General features: G+C 41.2%; 1 long non-coding RNA gene and 1 pseudogene across 1 annotated transcript in view; both read left to right on the top strand.

Annotated features, from left to right (window-relative positions):
• LOC118917392 (uncharacterized) overlaps positions 1-19578 on the top strand; it is a 66898-nt gene that overhangs the window by 29772 nt on the left and 17548 nt on the right. The gene's annotated exons all lie outside the window — the stretch shown is intronic.
• Positions 11990-12485, top strand: LOC118917422 (40S ribosomal protein S24-like; annotated as a pseudogene).

Here is a 19578-nt window from a genome sequence, read left to right as displayed (position 1 = left end):
AACCTCTGCCTGGTGTTCCAAACTCCCCTGTGACTCTTGAATTAGGAACTATCATTTCAGTTAATTAATTTCTAGATAAATCAGCTAGAGTAAGTTGGTGTTGCCTGCCAATCAAAATCCTGACTGATACCTACCTGTCCACAAAAGCCTTCCAACTCTGCCTCCCAGTCCCATCATCACATATCTTCTGAACCCCACTTCTCCACAGGTATCTGTCACTTCCAAATTTACCCAAAATAATTTATTTCTTTCCTGGATGTCCACTCTTCAGTTTCACATAATCATCGATGGTTTCTCTGGTGTCCTGGTCCCTCTGTTGTAATTAGTGACCTGTGAATCTACTCCTTGACCCCTTTTCCTTTAACATCCTGTATTCATTCTGTCCCTCAATAAGCCTGGCTAGGCCACAGATATGTATGCTCTGCTCAGTGAGCTGGGGCCCTGGGAGTGCTGTGGTGAGCCTGACAGACACCACCCAGCCTTCTTGGGCCCTGATCCAGGGGGAGTTCTTCCTCTTGATCAGGCCCCCAAACCATCACAGATTCTTCCTCTCCAGGAGCAGGTCTCTCTTGTCCCTGATCAGCCACACATTCCTTGCCCTGGGGTGTTTTCTTTACAGTCCTTGCTAGTGTGTCCTCCTCCGATGTATTTTGAATCACATCGTGACTCTTGTCAGACACCCACAGTGCTTCATTATAGGGTTGCAAACCCAATTAGGCCCTTGGATAATATGTCCTCATACGCTCCTGGCAAGTGCCTTTCTCACCTCTTGCCTTTTACTAAGCACCAGCCCTGACGTGTGTTCTTACATAGGCAACCTGCCCTCTCAGCTCCAACCCTGGGTCCCCCTGAAATGCAGCAGGCTGCATCCCACTGGAATGCTTCTCACCCTCATCAGACAGCAGAATATACTCCTCAGAGGGTTGTGTTTTTTTTTTTTAATTCTCGGCTCTGCTCAGAGACAGTCCTGGCTCAGTCCACCGGGTGATTTCCATGGAGCCCACTCCATCCCGGTGATTTCCTGGGAAGGGGCTGTGTCAGGTTGGGGGTAAAGAATCTCTGCTCAGCCACTGACAGCTTCCTGTGACCTTAGGGGCTTCCTAGTCTGAGTACCTTACCAGCTTCTGAACACCTAAACCCTGAAGAATGGAACTTATTGAAATTTACTTTCCTTTAAAATCTGACATATAACTTTCATATGTAAAAGATAGAAATCTTAAACATACAACTCAATGAATTTTTAGCACTTGTACACCCTTGGGTCATGACCCAGCCACCGCAGAACATCCCCACCACCCTAGAAGACCTCCCCCTGCCCACTGCGGTCAGTACTCCTCCCCTCCCAGAGAGAACCACTCTTTGGCTTCTGTCACCTCAGATTTGGTTTGCTTATTCTCCAAGAACTTGTTTTCAAAAGATAGAGAAATAAAAACACTTCATGTTTTTGAATGACCTGCCACCATTACCAGGAGCAATTTCATTTTAGCCTTAGGTTCTTCCGAGACTGGAGAAAGAAATGGGAAGGAAATAAACCAGACTGCTGAGGAAAGTAGGGGTCAAGAGAGGCAGGGCTGTGGGAAGGGGTCCTGTAACCTGAGAAAAAGTTCTGGGACCAGAGGGAAAACCGCTCCTGTAACAGAGGGGGCGTTCACAGACTGGAGGGTTCATAAATGCCCCTAAGTCCTGAGTTCTTGGGCTCTCTGTTCATTAGCTGCACAAAGACACTCAAAGATCATCTAAACTGACAGAAGGGATGTATTAAAGAGCCTTCTCGGGAGAAGGTCTGTTTTGCCAATTGCCTGTAGAGATGAGCACCTGCTGTCATCAGACCTGAAAATAAGACTCGTGTGGGGACAGGCCTGACTCCTGGGAAGGTGAGGTGCTCACACTCCTCAGAGACAGGGGAAAGAGGAGGGAGAAAAAAGATAATTCCAGTCGGCGTGCCTGTAGTTGTCCTTGAGCTTCCAGGTAATCTTCCCTTATTAAACTGAGGGAATTACATCAACGATTCATGTGTCCTCTGTTGGCATCTGGAGTGTTTGTACTGACAGAAGGGAAAGACAGGACAGCTTCTTAGCCTATGTGGCAGGAGAAGAATTATGGCCACGGACCATACTGAGCTGGGCTAGGACAATAGAGGGTTAGGGTCACCCCAGCCAGCTCAGAGAACCATTGTGGGAGCCCATCAGGAAACAGCTTCTCTCTCTCCTTCTGAAGCCCAGCCTCCACTGAGAAAGAGCCGGGCAGAATCAATTCATGGGATTCCCCCCGGCCAAACTTTAGGACCTCTGGCCACTGGGGAGGGACCTAAGGTCTTGGGTTCTAATCTGATGGCTAAACACAATTAGATTCAATGTATAAAGTGGCCTTAGCCTTAATGTAATAAAGTTAGAAGACCACTGGGTTGACTGAGGCTCTTCGATGCTTTCACTTTCTTTCCATTGACTGCAGTTCTCAAAGCTGTAGGGTATATCACAGCAGGCTCCAAATAACAGTTTTTGGCTGTGTATCTCTAAGGAAAGAAATTTTAAGCATGTCCCAATATATGCATATCAGTTTATAAATTACATAATTGTCAAATCACTGTGTTGTGCATCTGAAACTAATGTAATACTGTATATCAACTATACTTCAATTAAAAAAAAAGTTCCCTCATGAAAGGAAGGACTCAAGACCACAGAAGAAATGCACCCTTGGCTGGAATTAATAAGTCATGATAATTTGTTTTTCAGTTTGATTTGTAAATTATGCAAATTTAGTTGAAATAATAAGTCATATTTCATAAAAATTCTTATTCTCCTTGATGTCTGTCTGTTGTTTTTACAAAATGATCTTGCACTCTTCTTATACTATCAGTAACAAATGGGTTCAAAACCCACTGAAACTCTGAAAGATCTTTAAACAGATTAGAAAATATCCAACTTTTAAAGAGTGCTGACATATGGCACATTTATACTGTTTATACCAACAGATAAAATATTTAAACCATTTCCAAAATGCTCTTTTCATATATGTTTCTTTAGAAAGACTTTTTTACTTGTTAAAATGTTACCTTTACCTTGAGGGGACATATCAAGTGTGTTTACAGTTGCAGAAATATCTGCTTGGTAACGTTTGTCATGAGAGTAAATGTCTGCAAACACAAAACACTACGTCCTTGTAAAAGAGAAGTGTGGAATTCATCTTTAAGTCCGACAAATCTATTCAGCACTTTTCCAAAAGATAGCCAGTGAAACTTGGGGTAGTTCAAAATATTTCCATGAGCCCTTTCCATCTGAACAGAAAGTACTACTAATTCTGCTCAGATACCATAGCAACTAGGCAGCTCTCAATATCTGAAGAGAATGGAGGGTGAAGGCCCTGTGGGCAACCCTCTGCCTTGAAGATCTACTCTCTACCCACACGGTGTCTCCCATGCTGGGTGTGACGAGTAATCATTTGACATTCAGACTAAAAGTGCCAGTGCTGATCCACATAATATATTTTTTATTTTGCTTTTGGATGAAAAATAAATGTATAGAGAAGCTTCTTCCACTTTGGAGATTCGTGCTGCTCTTGAGTTAGCCTGACTTTGACTCCACGTGCTTCATCACTCCGGATGTGAGACTCTGGTTACGTTATATAACCTCAGCACAGGTTTCCTCTTCCCCAAACTCAGGATGATGGCAGTACTGACCTCACAGGACTCTTATGAGAATTAGATGAGGTACTGCATGAAATCCTTAGCATGGAGCCTGGTATGATGAAAATACTATAATAATGCTTACTTCAGTTTCCATTAATCAAGAAGCTCACTTCAGATTTGGTCAAAAATGGTCTACCTGGGACCAGCTGCCATTCCTCCCTACCCCATTCCCACCCTCTGTCCTGCTCTGACTTTGGCATGGCAAATACATTTCACTGATCTTACAGAGAGGGGAGAGTAGCTACTTAGAGCACTGGGTTGAAATGGACTGTGATGTTAGGTATAAGTTCAATGGGGAAAAAAGTGCTGTGATTGATTATCAATGTCTGCCATGGGCAGGAGGAGGGAATAGTAGCACTCCTGATCCTTATTTAATCTCTGAGTACCTTCAGGACCAGGAGAGTGCTTTGATCATCCTTATATAACCAGTCCCTAGCACAGTTTCTATAATATATCAGGGAGTCAGATAAGGTTTGTTGAATAAAATGAACACATAAACAAATGGCTCTATCTTGCTCATCGCTCTCATCACCTCCATTAGTTTTTCTAAAAAGTGTTGCTTCTCTAAAAAAAGTTCGGTCATAGAGAGCTGCCCAGAGGGTTGCAGAGATTGACCAGCAGTCTGACCAGGTACCTCAGGTTGAAGGAGATGCTGAAGGAGGGCTGTGGAGAAGGGCGAGCCCAAGGAGGGCACAGGAGGAGGGCATGGGGAACATTCATGAAAATCTGCAGACATGAACTGAAGTCTGGCAAACTGTAAGTCACATTATAACCAAAGTGATGGTATTTAATTTTTTGAATTCAATAAAGGATATTGCATATGCTCTTAAACAAGCATTAAAAAAAAAAGTTTTTGGGTAACAGATATAAAAATGTTTCCACAACTGTAAAGGGTTTAAAAATTATAAGGTAGCTGTTGAGTGTTCTGTTTTGCTACCTAAAAAGGTGTGAGTCTGTGCTATATGAAAGTGGCTGCTTTGGCCAAAGAGACAACTGTGAAGTTTAGGGATTTGTAGAAATATGGAAGGAAGGGATCTTGAAAATCAGATCAAGGAGTCATATTTTGAAGTTAGAAAATACTTCCCTTTGGTTTTTGGAACAATCTCCATTTTTCTAGTCATCTCACCCTCCCATCATCAACGTGACATGTGGACTATCTCGTCTTTTTCAAATTGAAATGAACTGACATTAACTGAGCTTTAGAAATTAGAACATTGGTCATGGCCTCTTGAGCTAGGCCAAGATTCCTTGGGTGTTATAAAACTTGAGTTACGAATGACTGTAAGCTCTGTGTACACATATAAAACAAATATGTATTTATACATGTACATTATAATTAATGTATAATTACAATTTAATGTTCTCCATTAACTGTTGAGTAATGTTCACCACTCAGTGAAAAAGGCAACAGAAAATAACCATTCAAGTTTTTAAGCATGCCTTTGATTTCCTGACTCTTTTATGCTCAGTAAATTAAATCATTTAGTGTTATCCTCCAGAGGAAAGAGATTTTCTTACCATTTGTTTTATAATGAACATTTGTCAACTCTTAACTAATGTGGATATGAAGTTACACAGCAGTCATGTATTCAATACCATCTTCTGTGTGTACAGAATGTAGTTTTACAAAGTAAGCTTCATTTGGCATTCAAGAGAGACTAGTAAACAGCACTATTCTTCCAGGATCAAGTTCTGAGCCAATTGAGAAATCAGACAAAAGAATAAGGCAGCCAGGAAACTAAATCACCTTTTTTTCACTGATAAAGCTGATATTGGAGAATGTGGTTTATACAGTGAGTATGGATTTTTTGAGACTAGACTCCAGAATCAGGCAAACCAGCCTACCCAGTCATAGACAGGCCTGGGTGACCACAAATGCAGCCCCCCCCAAAAAATGACAGCATGAGGAACACAGAAGCATGTATGCACCTCCAGAAGAGAAGAGCTGGGACCCCAGCAGCAGTATCGTCTTCCAGTCTAACTGATCAGATAGAGTTGCTCCCTGTGTCTCTTTTCCAGTGTATCTTGGGTGGTTGTGAAGTTGTGACAAGGGACAGTGCCCAGATCCAGATTCAGGAGAAGGACAGAGGAAGGTCATCAAAACACTGAATAAGATCAGAACATACAGGAAATATGATGTCATTCGTTTCATATATGCCCCATGAGGACAGGAATCTTTCTTGTTCACTGCTGTAGTCCCAGCGCTTAGGGAAATTGCTTAGCTCATCTAAGGTATTCAACAAACACTGAGTGAACAAATAAGGAGGAGTAAATGAGCAGGCAGAGAGAGGCAACAGGAATATCACACACGCGGCACTTCCTCCTTGTGGAGAGAAATGTCCTGCCCATGTGTCCAGGAGAGATTTCTAAAATAATAATAAAAATAATAGCTCTCCTGGGAACAATTTATTGATTTGACAACTTTGCCATCACATGATATCCCTGAGTTATTTGTAGTTATGGAAAAAGAATGGTATTAATTAACTAATATTTATTGAACATATATTAGGTCCCAGGCACTGTCCTAAGCTCCTGACAAGTAGTAAGTCCTCTAAACTTCATAATAATAGAGGTAGTTACCCTCATTGTGCCAGTTTATCCATGTACAAAAGGATAGCACCAAGTGCAACAAATTCAAATGCAGGCAATTCAGTTCCTGAGCTCGTATTAACCCCTACATTGTACTTTACTTTTGGATTACATAGATTTCTCTCTCTCTCTCTCTCTCTTGTCTCTTGGCCAAGTTTTCTTCATCTCTGTGTGATTTAGTTTCCATATATATAAAATGGTGATAACAATACTTATCTGATGCAATGGGGCTAAATAAGATGATAAATATTAAGCACTTAGCACAATGCTTAGTATCTAATAAATGGTTCATACATGGCAGGTATCTTCTACATCTTTAATACTGACATTGTCCCTACTGCAAAGTCCTTGTGCCAGACCTCATATATGTCTGCAGACTGGCTACTCTTGGGTCAGGCTTGCTCCAGATCCAAGCAGCCATTGCAGGAGTGATGCCTTCCCATGTCCATTGTCTGCCCAACACACCTGTGGGCTCAGTGGGTTCTGAGCTCTGCTTCTTCCTGAATACAAGGTCTAGGCTTTCATCTCATGGTAGACTCTGACAGTTGGTGTGCTTTACTATAAGAGAGGCCAATACCTGCCGAGCCTCTATTCTCAACGAGGTCATAAAGGTGCGCACAATGTTTTCCATGATGGAGAAAACAGTGCCGCAAACCTACAGGGCTGTGGTGGGTACAGAATGCAGCTGTATAAAATAAACTCCCTTTGGGGTCTGGGGGCGCCCAACAACCAACACTTCTCTTCTCTGACCAAGGTTTGAACCAATTGAGATATAAGACAAAAAGAGTAAGGCAGCCTGTAAACCAAAATATCACCTTTATTTACTGAGAAAGCTGATATGGATAATGTGGCTTACCTATGCAGGCATCTTGAGACTGAATTCCAGAATTAGGTAAACTAGCCTACCCAGTCAAAGAGAGTGCTGGAACTGTGAGTCCCCATGGAGAGCAAGGTTTTTTTTTTCAAGTTAAAAGAGATGATGCTTGTAAGGGCATAGATCTGAGCCTCAACTAATGTGAGCTACTATTGTTATTAAGAAATATAACTTGCCAAATTAAAATGAGGGAACTTGCTGTCATGAGTAACATGCAATCTGTATGGCCTGCCGTTATTTTCCAGGCTAAGGAATAGTTTCTTTGAGGCTGAGAGGCCTTGAAGGCCTTGAACCTCCATGTCCATTAACCTTGGAGGAAGGGGGAGAAACTGCAGGTTATAATGGTGAAGAAAGCTTAAACCTCTTCTCTAATGTGTCAGTGACCCAAGCACTTCCTCTAAATCTCTACAGGAAGCAAAAGTCCCAGAAAACGTACTAGAAACCTCTGGGGACATGTGATCCTAAAGAACCCACTTAAAGTCCATCATTCAGGCTGGTGTAGTCCATTTTGTAGCAAGCTTTTGAGGTAGCATTTTAATATTTTTCCTTCCTTCCTCACTTTTTCCTCCCCTCCCTCCCCCCTTCTTTCTCTCCCCCCTTTCTTCCTTTCCTTCTTTAGCTAAGGAGCTGTGAGCAGGAGTAGGTGGCTTGGAGCCAGATAGATGTCAAGGTAAGTTAACACTGATTCCCCTGAGGGAAAATGTAAAACTGCTAATAACTTGTTGGCAAAGGTAGGAGGGTGGAAGCGTAAGCCTAACGTTTCCTGCAGGCTGCAGCTTGCTCTTCTGGGAGGAGAGGTTCTCAAGAGCCTCCAAATACGCTGCACCTGCTGACTGCCCGCTGGCTGAGTTCACTGGTTCTCACTGTCATTACCACACTTTTGGAAAGAAACCGCAAGACTGTGGCTGGCCTCCTGCACGGGGCGGCTGGGACTTGTTAGCGCCTGAGTATCTTCTCTAGCTGTAGGGACCCCACAGTCTGAAGGGACAGAACCTGCCTGGAGGAGATGTCACAGGCAGGTGGGTAGCAGAATGCAGAATACAGGACATTAAGAACCTTGGCTATCCTAATTTCAAAGAATTACTTGCCACCTATAGTCATTTCATTATTCAATTCATGTCACAGCTCTTGTGTCTATCATATATGATCTTGCTTACTTACTCAATGATTGATTATCTGTCTTCAATGCAAGAATATAAGGTTCATAAAGGACAGGGGTCTCATCTCTCTTGTTCACCCCTGCAGCATCCATGTTTAGGGCTGGTCCTGGATCATAGCATTCAGGATATTTGCTGAATGAACGATTGAAGAAGTGAATCCTATCCCTAGTGGGGGCAGGTGGTGGAGGTGTCTGGGGTCCACAGAGCCTGAGGGAGGTGTCTTGTATCCCGTGTTGTGCCTCCACAGGCAGCGGCTCTCTTCCTGTGGCTCAGCTGACTCACAGAGGAATCGAATGAGGTTGCAAGCCAGCACTGGTGGGCAGAGCTCTGGGTATCACGCAGCGTACAGGCCCACGAAGCTCCCCCAGCTTGCCCTTTCAGTGGGCATTTCACCTGGTCACATGGCAGGATAGACCTCCCAACTGCAAGACAGGAGGCAGCCTGTCCTCCACTTGGAATAAGTGCAGAGAGGTTCTTGTGGCCTCACTCACTTTCTCAGAAGACCTCCTGCTGACCTACATGCTTTTGCAAATGCTACCGAACAGAGCGGGAAGATTCCAACGAGGCGCACTTTTCCTCTCACCATGATTAACACGTTGACTTCTGCCCTCAGAGTAAAGTGTGTGTCATGCGGTCCCAGCCCAGGCAGAGTGAAGGGGCAGCAGATGCCTTTTCACTGGTGCCCCACCAGGCTCTCCATGGCTCATCATTTCTACCTGCTCAGCACTCATTTCAAGGGGCTTCCACATGTTCCTTGAGTCTGAGATCAGGAGACCCTATCTGGATCTTCACGAGGCAGATTAAGACAAGGGATAAATCATGTTTACTGAGAACCTACTGTGTGCCAGACACATGCTAAGGGGTCTATAGAAATTACATCATTTGATGGTTGTGTAATCCTATTACATATATGGGAGACCTGAGACTCAGGAGAACACAAGTTTAGTGTTAACTTCTACCTGCCATTCACTGGACTTGCAACCATCATGTGGAAGCTGTGTCCTACTGCATACCTAAATACTGAGGACCATAATCCTGCTCATTCATTCCTCAGCAGCAAATATTTATTCTTTACTCTGTGTTGGGTATTGTGCTCAGTGCTGGGGTTACAACAGTGCACACAACAGGCAAAATTCCTGCTCTCTTGCAGCCTATGTTCTGCAGAGAGCGACACACAATGAACAGGGTAAGACATGTAGAGTCATGGTAGCACTCTCAGGCTGGGGGAGTGGAGACAGAGCTGGGTAGGGAATGTGAAACACTGGCTGGGTGGAGGGTGTGCTGTTTCCCTTGGGGTGGCCAAGACAGGGCTCCAGAGATGGCAGATTTCATTAAAGGCCTGAGGAAGGTAATGAAGGAGAAGGTGCTGGGATCAGAAGTGGGTTCTAGGGCAGGTCCAGCCTCACCTGTGCAACAGCAGGCAAGTCACCCTGTTGCTTTGTGTGCTCTTCTGTAAAATGAGCACAGAGGACAGGACTCTTTTCTTCAATTGTTCATTTAACAAATATCTATTTCCTGGTTACTGTGAGCCAAGCACTGTCCTCAACATTGCAGAGGTGAACACGACAGAGGAGCCTCCTGTCCTGAAGGGACTTTATGATCTCTTGGGAAAGACAGACGATCAGTCAATGAGGAGGCAAGATCATCTTTGACAGACCTAAGAGCTGTGATGTGAATCAAATACATAAATGACTATAGGTGGTAAGGTAAGGTACTTCTCATGGGATAGTCAGGGATCCTAATGTTCCGCACTCAGGTCCTATGTCCACCTGCCTGTGACAGTCTCCCAGTAGACCAGGACCATAAAGGAGCCATACTGAGCTAGACCTGGGCCAGTCTCCAGCTGAGAAACCCCCAGCGCCAAGGAGTGGGGAGAACTATGAAGGTGTAACAGTGAGCAGAGCCTACCTCCTTCCTGGGGTCTCAGGACTTCCCTGGTCCTTTCATATCTCAATGGCATTTATAGCCTGCAGTGTCATAAGAGGTGTGAAGTCATCAGTGAACTGCTTTCTTTCAGCCTTACATTTATTTCCAGGTTCTTTCCAGGCATTTGTTTCTTTTCATGTTTTCTCTACTCCCTACCATCAGAAAGCTGCACTTCTGATCATTTTTCCTTTGACAGTTACAATATTCCTTCCCTGCTGACTCATTCCTTTGATTTTTCTTCCTAGTGTCCTAACCTTGTTATATTGGCTCAGTTTGCATTCTCCTCTTTCCAGCCACAGTGCCTCCCACTGCAGGCCTGCCTGCCACTTCATTAGCAAGCTGTTTACACCACTTCCCGGTCATTAATAAAGATAGTAAATGAGAAATGGCCCAACACCAGCCCCTCACACCCCTGCAGACACCTCCCTGGTGGGTAATTGCTATTTATTGTACTGCTCTGTTTATTGTCTTTTAGCCGATTGTGACTCTGTTATTCTCTAAACTGCCTTTAACAGATTTTTCAAGGGGATTTCTTATGAGGCAAATATTTACTCTGAAGCTTAATAATGCCAAGGTCTAGGGAAACTCTCTTTGTCAGTGGAATCATGTCCAGGGCTGGACAAGTTAAAACCCTCCCAGATAATACCTGACCCCGTGGCTGTGACCACCCTGAGCCTGCCTCTAGTGACTTCCTGTCTCATGCTAACTTGAGCCACCTAGGAACCTACTTTTTCTATTCTTCAAGTTCTCTGCAACTTTATGCCCTTGGAAGTCTAATTATTATTTAAAAAATCAATATGGACTAATGAGAACAAACTTCCTGCCTTCCTTTCCTTTAACATATTTGATCATTTTAGTGATGCCCCTCTGTGTCAATTGCCCAACACAAAAAGTTCCCTGAGGGCCCACACAATGTGTCAGATGTTGTTTATTGTTTACACACAGAAGTACAAACACCACGCAGTGCTTCTGCTTCTGGTGGGATGTGTAATCTATCAGACCGATTCTCTCACAGATAGCAACTATAAACTCTGGATAATAAACAAAAAAAAACACAACTGGAAGGAACTGGAGAGTGAACAAGAGCAGGAAGATTCTGGAAAGGAATTAACACTTGGAAAAAAGAGGAGGAAGATTCTGTTCTTTGATTTTTTCCTTTTGGAAAAGAGGAAACAGCATTAGGTGTTGCCTATTTTTATAGCTTTTGAACTTAGGGTGTTATCTTTTTAGGGTGTTATGAGGAGCAGAGTGGATAAAATCCTATAAAAAATTCAGTGATGAGTGAGAGGAGAATCACAGAACAGAAAAAGTCAGAGGAGAGAACCCAGATTCTGTGTATAAACTCTGTCTGAGTCTCTATCTCCCTCTCGAACAATGAACGTTTCAGGTAGATTGCAGGCAGACCAGCTGAGGATGAACCAAGATTTGAGTTGCTGCCTAAAAGACAGAGTTTGCATTTTGAATCCAAATAAGGAAATTACCTGCTAAAACAAATAAAGTAAATGATCTTCAGAGGAATATAACACAATCCAAAGTCATCACATTACATTCACAATGTCCAGGACATGATCCAGCGAAATTACTCAGCATATGAAGAAACAGGAAAATGTGATCCATTCTCAGAACAAAGGGACAATCTATAGGGAATAACCTCAAAGGTTCCCAAAGACAATGAAATGAGCTAAATAAATTATTAAAATACAACACAAACTGGCTTTCTTTTCCTCCCTGCCTGTTTGAAGATCCACTGCCATCATGAATGACACAGTAACTACCCAGAATGGGAAGTTCATGACCAACAGACTACTTTAGTGGAAACAAATGGTCACTGACATCCTTCACCCTGGGAAAGCAATGGTACCTAAGACAGAAATTCAGTAAAAACTAGCCAGAATGTCCAAGGCTACACCAGATGTCATCTTTGTATTTGGATTCAGAACCCATTTTGATGGTGGCAGGACAATTGGCTTTGGCAAGATTTACAATTCTTTGGATTATGCAAAGAAAAATGAACCCAAACATAGACTCACAAGACATAGATTGTATGAGAAGAAAAGACCTAAAAAAAACCAGCAGAAGAACCACAAGAACAGAATGAAGAAAGGCAGGGGGACTGCAAACACCCACATTGGTGCTGGCAAAAAGTGAGCTGGAGGCTGGGCAACAGAAGGAGCAAAGATTCTGCAGTGACTTTATCTGTGGTGATTGTGCAGAGTTTTTATGAGAGGATTAATAAACTGAGAACTTTAAAAAAAAAGAATACAACACAAACTATGCTTTAAGTACAGTCCAAATATGATGCACCCAGCACAGAGGTGGCACACTAGACCGAACAATCTGGAAAAAAAAATTTTGGATCTTTAAAGATCAAAGCAATTTTGAAAATCTCTGTGGTCCAAGAATAAAAACATTCAGTTTGTAATTTTACTACACTTAGATTTTTTGCAGACTCTTTGTAAATAGAACATAGTGACTGTGTTTGCACTACTAAGAACACTTTACATTTCTTTTTGGAATGGAAAGGATCTATCTGAGCAATTCAAATAAAGGCAATACTTGGAGATTGAAATAAAGTAAAAATTTAAATTTAAAAAAAGGGACAAGAAAAGCTTCTCATAGAATTTAGCATTGGAGCGGGAGTCTAAGGACTTGAAGAATGAAAAGAGAGGGAGAGAGGAAAAAGAACTGGGGCAAATACATGTTAGGAGTGAGGGAGGGTATTTAAGACAGAGAAAACAGAGGCAGCGCCTTGGGAAAATCACAAGAACAGTTGAAGTCCTCCCGTTCTACATTAGTTGGTTTGTCAAAAATATTAGTTAAAGATCTATAGAAAGTTATTTTTATATGCCTTAGACATTTTTCTTGAATTTAAAGCATATCAATGGATAGTCTTTCACCAACCATTTGATTTCAGACCCAGATCTTTTCTTGGGGTATGCTCTGATGATTAGTGTTCCATGTTTAATTTCTAGTATAAACAAATCTGTATTGCACTGTACATTACTTTCAGTTTCAATTTTTAAGTGAAATGTGAACTTAAAAACTCTTACAAAGTCACCTTAGACAGAAGCTATGCTTTTGTAACATCTTTGCACCCAGTCTTTATAGTTGTTTTATTCACACCCAGTCCAATAGTATTTTGGGACAACTCATCTTAGTGAGTTTTTCAAAAGCATTCAGCCTAGTTTTCATAGAAACACTGTTTTCTCCCTGATATGGTATCTCATTGTCAAATATTTATATATAAATTAAATTACATAATGGTAATTAACAAGCACAAGCACAATGGACTCTTGGTAAACATACAACCTTAGTTGTGGGAAGAGAAGTGTATGGGCCCATGAGAGAGCCATCAAATATCTCAAATGCTTACTGTTCTGTGAGCATCAGTGTGTTCACAGAGGGAATGGAGAGTTTAAGTCAATAGGGTGAAGAGGGAATGTCCTTATTTTGTATGCCTGGTGCATAGCCCAGAACACCTCTCCAGTATTGTCTAATCCAGAACAACTTTTCTAACATTGTAAATTTCCAGCTAGGAAAAGGAAGTATCAATAGGGAAGACATATAAAAGTAGTCAGATCTAAAAGAACACCACAGTCACTTCACACAGATTGATGCTTACCTAAAATTCTTTCCAAACTCGTCACTTCCAGGTCATCTCTGTCCTCTCTGACTTCTTCCATCAGAGACAACTCCAAAAACTGCAGTTCTGCTCTCTGATTTCCTGTCCTTAGAGAATAACATTGTGTTGCTATTGCAAGTATAAGATGAGTTCAAGAACTTTAGTAAACATCAAATGACCTGAGTTAAGCATTTCCTAAAAAACAATTTGGAAAAGTCATTTAAATTCAGCTGAAATGGTTCATTAAAAATTTGGATTGGCAATCATATGTCAACAGCCTTCGACAGCTACCTAAATTAAGCTCAGCTGAAAATAATCTTTGTACATGTTTTCTTGAGTGAGGCCTAATTTAGAAGTCAGAGGTATTTATTGGTTAGGACAGGGAATAAAATGGGAAAAAATATCATTTTTAAATTAAAGATCCAAATAAAACATATAAGAAATAAGATAACATTTATAGCAAAAATAAGTTCTGAAGGATGGCTAAGGTAAAGGAAGGATTTATTTATGTGCATATTTTTGGCTGACTAGTTGAAATTAATTTGGGTAATCAAATGAAAAATGAATAAGAACTAATGAAGAATTAGTGGACTCCTTCTAAATGGACAAATGTGTCATCAACAAATAATTCACTGAACACCTACTCTGTGTCACATGCTGGATGAGGATGTTAATGAAGATTATTATTACACACATAATTCTTTTGTAATCATTAGATCATTTAAAGAAAAATGAAGAGTTCTACAATGTTCTCAGTGTCTCAAGTAAACATATTCTAAATATATTGTTTGATCACAAACGGAGGCTAATGCTGACTCGCACATCAACAAGACTTCCAGTTGTAATAGAATTGCCCTGCCAGATTCCATTTCCTAGCTGCCATGTCATGCAGAGGACCCGACAAACACTTTATTTAGGCTCCTTACTCGAGAACAAGGAAGAAGCAAGTCATGTGGATCTTCTCACAATTATGAAGATATTTTAAAATACAGGTCAATATTTTTCAGCATATTATCCAGTATTTGGACTTATTTTTGCATTACATATCTGCTTAAACTTCTCAATTTGTTAGTGACCATCAGTCCTTATTTTTCTGAATTTACCAACATTCAGCACACATGACTATTTCTTCCTTCTTGGAAGAGTTTCACCTTTCCCTTCACGCCACACTCTCATGGGTTTTGTTGTTGATTAACAGTGCTTTTAAACACTGCTAAAAATAAAATCCACCTATTTCAAGTGTCCAATTTAATGCTTTTTAGTAACTTTACCAAATGGTGGAGCCATCACCAAAAATCAGTTTTAGAACATTTTCATCCCCCCAGTAGGATCCCTCTAGCCCATTTACAATTAATCCCCTATCTCACCCCCAGCCTCACCTTTCTTGGTTTTCCTCCTATCTCCCTGACTACTCCCTCAATCTTGCAGGCTGATTCTCCTTTCCTGAGTCTTTAAATATTAAATTTCTCAAGGCAGTGCTTGGACCTCTCCTGTCTCACCCTGTACTCCACCTGAGGAGGACCTCATAGGACCACAGCCTCAGTTACCACCTAGAGGCAGGGAGCTCTGACCTCTCCAGGTTGCTCCAAAGCTGTATGTCCAAAGGCTCTAGTAGACACCTCCAGTACAGGTGTTCAAAAGGTACTTTAACTCCACATACCTGAATCCAAACTCATGGCTCTGTCCAGTTTTGGTTCTCAATCTTAGTAAACTGAACACTTATCAATCTCCAAAGCCAAAAACCTTGGGGCCATCCTTGACAAGACCCCCTTCCTTGCCATTCCTATATTTAATGTATCACCAAGTCTCTTCAATTTTATATACTAAACATCTCTTAAATGCATTTTTTTCTCATCCTCATCACTTCTGCCATTAGCCTCATCCAGGATTCTACTTTCTCTCATCTGGAATATGCAATAATAGCTTCTAACTTGTGTCCTTATCTTCTCTCTTCCCCTTCCAATCAGTTCTTTATACTAAAGCCAAAGTGAAATTTAAAAAAAAAATTACACCTGATCTAATAGCTCTCTGTTCCTTTTAGACTAATATAAATTTATTAGTACAACTCTCACAGTGCCACTACCTCTGCACCTCATTCTCCAGCCTGACAGCCCATCTTTAATCTTTTTTTAGTACACATGTTCCTATACTTCAAGGACTTTTGCACATTTGTTCTCTCTGATTAAATCTCCTCCATCACTCACTTCCATTCACCTGGTTAAACTGCTACCAATCTGTCAGATCTCAGTTCAATCCACTCTTTCTCAAAAACCTCCCACACCCATTCTCAGTCTAAATCAAGTCATCAGGTTATATATTTTCTTTGCATTTTATACCTTCTCTTTATAAAACCTACTGTAGTTTGTAATTATACACTTATTTATGGCTGTTTGATTTTCTGTTTTTTCTACTAGCCTGTAAGTGCCATGAGGACAGTAGCCATGTCTGTCTGTGTTCCTCCAAGAACTAACACAGCACACAGGAGGAACTCAATAAATACTGTGAAATGATAAGTAAGTGAATAAAATGAATGAAACCAATAAAACTGAGCAGAACACCTTGAGTAAGCTGGCAGTTGCTTACATTGTACACTCCCCACCAGATATCTAGTGTGGCTTTATTTCACATACCCAGAGGGAAGAGCTCAGTTTAAATGCAGAGGCTATTTCTTGACTCAGGCATGTCATGGAGTCAAACTCTTATTACTTTTCTCTGAACATGTCTCCAACTGTGACAGGTCTTTATAGCTGACATGATATAACCTCCCCAACTTCTTGGGAATGAAATTAAGAACGGGTCTTCCTCATCCAGCAGTGTGCTGGTAAACATTTAACACTTGGCTCTCTAAGAGGAAAAGTCCTGATTGGTAACACAGTAAGCATTCTGACCATAGTCAATTTAAAGCCACCAACCTGATTTCCCTGAAAACAGAGTTGGGAAGAGAGACACAAACTGCTCTTAAGAGCCAGGCCAGCCAGCTCCAGCCCACCACTAGGTGTGAGGGACGCTTACCTCCAAAGTTTTCTTTTCCTTCCATAACTCAAAATATGGACTGCCCTTGCCTCAGTCCACCTTTCTACAACTTCATGTCTTCCTATTTTTAATTCTTTCAACTAATATGATTGCCATGTAGAATATAGAGACTTTAGGAGAAGATTTTCCTATCTATTGCCAAGGCTAAATGCCTGTCATGAACTCTAATCTGCCACAAGAATCAGTCAGAGGGGTTCAATTTGTACCTGCAGTTGCACAAAGATTTGCACCAGTGAACCCCCATCAAAAAGAAGATCAGGCTCAAGCATCTGACCATGAGTAAATGTTATTCACAAGGACTATTTACCAACAGTTCCACGTGCCTTTTCACATACTTTATTAACAGGTTTAAGGCTGTGTTTATGCAAAGGATTAGTGGAAGGGCAAAAGTTTCAAAGGAGAGGCCTCAACAAAGCACCTCTCCCTCCAAGCATTAAATTGTCAACAGAATTAAACCTGTGCTCCTCTCTAAAGTCCAACTTCTCAGACAGCATTAGACACCCACGTGTGTTGGTGAAAATAAAGTCAACAGAAGCACACTTGTCACACCCCCCACAGAACAACATGACCACTGCTGCTCAGATGTGGCAACCCATGCCTGCTGGAAATCCTCCCAGTAAACACACCGCCGAGTCCATCTCTTGCTGTGTGGCTGACAGCAGGGTACAGAATATTGCTTCTGAGAGCAATGACAGCAAAGCTAGCATGGGCCCCAACTGCCTGTTAAATGCCTAATGATTAACAGAAGTCCCAGCCCCAGGCTTTGGGCTGCCACTCAGGATAGTCTGTTTAGTAAACAGTCAACTACCAATATCTTGAGCAGGTTGAACAGATGGCTCCAGGGTTCAGGCCAACTGTGTTTCCCTCAATTTCACACAGCTTTGAGTAATGAAGGCCATAAAATTCAAGGAAAGTATAAACATAAACATTTCTTTCTCCTCCCTCTCTCACAAATGCTCAGGGGCTCCAATCTCTAGGTGATGAAATCTGACAAAGATTGAAGATTGGAGGAAGGGGGAGGGTCTGAGTGGAATGGATTTGAAGTCATTAGAAGCCATCTGTATGTGATTGAAGACTGAAGAGAGACAAATGAAATCTCCATAGTTTTTCTGTACAGAGCATATGAAGGAACCCATACCATGAGAGAGTGCTATGAAGCTCAGCCAGTGGCTCAGAGAGTTGTAGGCAGAAATCACCGACTCTAAAGCACAAAGGCTCTTGGATTCAGTTGTAAAAGAAACATTGGGCCTACCTACCCCAGAACTTCTCCATCATATCCCAGATTCCAAATGTTGTAAGCAAGAAAATGTTAGAGACTGAGCTATGAACATCACAGGTTTGATATGCTTATGAATATCATGTGCTTACAACAGATTCAGGAAGCCTGCTTACCAATACGAGTCCTGGCTGATCATCTGTTATGCTCTCTTTGCATTTGTAAAATTGGTACATAAAGCCTGAATTTTGTGTATCTCATAGAGATGTTGCTAAGATAAATATATCTTCTGGGCCAAAGGGGATTATAAATTCATGCTTTTAGGCCCTGATTTACCCCAAATAAATATTTAGCAAAGCTTTAAAAGAGAAAAATTAAACAGACACAACACTTATTCCAAAACAAAATAAACTTCTGCATGACTCAGCAGCAAAAAGCAGGAAACAAAGGAGAGGTGCATTTCCCTTGACCTGGAAAATATATATGGAACTAATATAAAGCTATATACCTAGGGCAGAGGGAGAGGGCAGTCTGAGTACCTGCTGCTGCCTGCTAAAGTAGGTGACTGGATGGATGTACTCTATCCTCAACCTCATCAGAATACAGGGGTACTGAGTTTCCAACAGACGTCAGAGTTCTGGTTTAAATTCCAGAGGGTCTAATGGAGATATCCACAAAATACAGGGAAGGATGATATTACAGAGACAAAGAAAACAAAACAGAACAAAACAAAAACCTTTCTGCTCAAGATGCATCTATAAATCAAATTCTAAATTACAGAAGGAACTTAATCAAAGGAAGTTAGCCAACAATTTGAAAATAGAGAGATCAATTCACTCCTGAAAAGTAGGCTTATTATTTCACAGGCAGCCTATTATTCAAATGGGCCTATCTGGCATATTTAAACTACAGAAAACCAAAGACATAGAGAAAACCTTGAAGGAAGTCAGAAGAAAATGCCACCATACCAACAAAGGAAAAAGGATAGAAATTACAGCAAATTTCTCATCATAAGCCATGTAAAGAAAAAAGAGAAGAGTGAACAATTTAAAGCATTTGAAAGAAAGCAAAAACTCACCAACTTACAATTTTATATCCAGTGAAATTATCCTTTAAAACTGAAGAGGAAAGACTTTCTCAGATGAAAAAAAAAAAAACCTGAGGGAATTCATCACCAGCAGACCTGCCCTGTAAGAAATATTAGAAGTTCTTTGGGAAGAAGGAAAATTATATAGATTAGAAACTTAACATCTACATGAAGAAATGAAAATACCAGAGAAAGGAAAGATGAAAATAAAACAAAATATTTGATTTTTCCTATTCTTAATTAACCTAAAGGATAATTTTATTGAAATTAATAGTAAACATGCACTGGATGATTATGGCATATGAATTAAGTGAAATGAATTACAGGAATATGCTAAAGACTGGGAAGGAAGAATTGGAAGTACTGTATTATAAGGCACATATACT

The sequence above is a fragment of the Manis pentadactyla genome, chromosome 5 (assembly GCF_030020395.1).
Source record: "Manis pentadactyla isolate mManPen7 chromosome 5, mManPen7.hap1, whole genome shotgun sequence".
NCBI classification, from domain to species: domain Eukaryota; kingdom Metazoa; phylum Chordata; class Mammalia; order Pholidota; family Manidae; genus Manis; species Manis pentadactyla.
The sequence above is the reverse complement of the archived record's forward strand: the minus strand, read 5'-3'. Positions and strand labels throughout refer to the sequence as shown.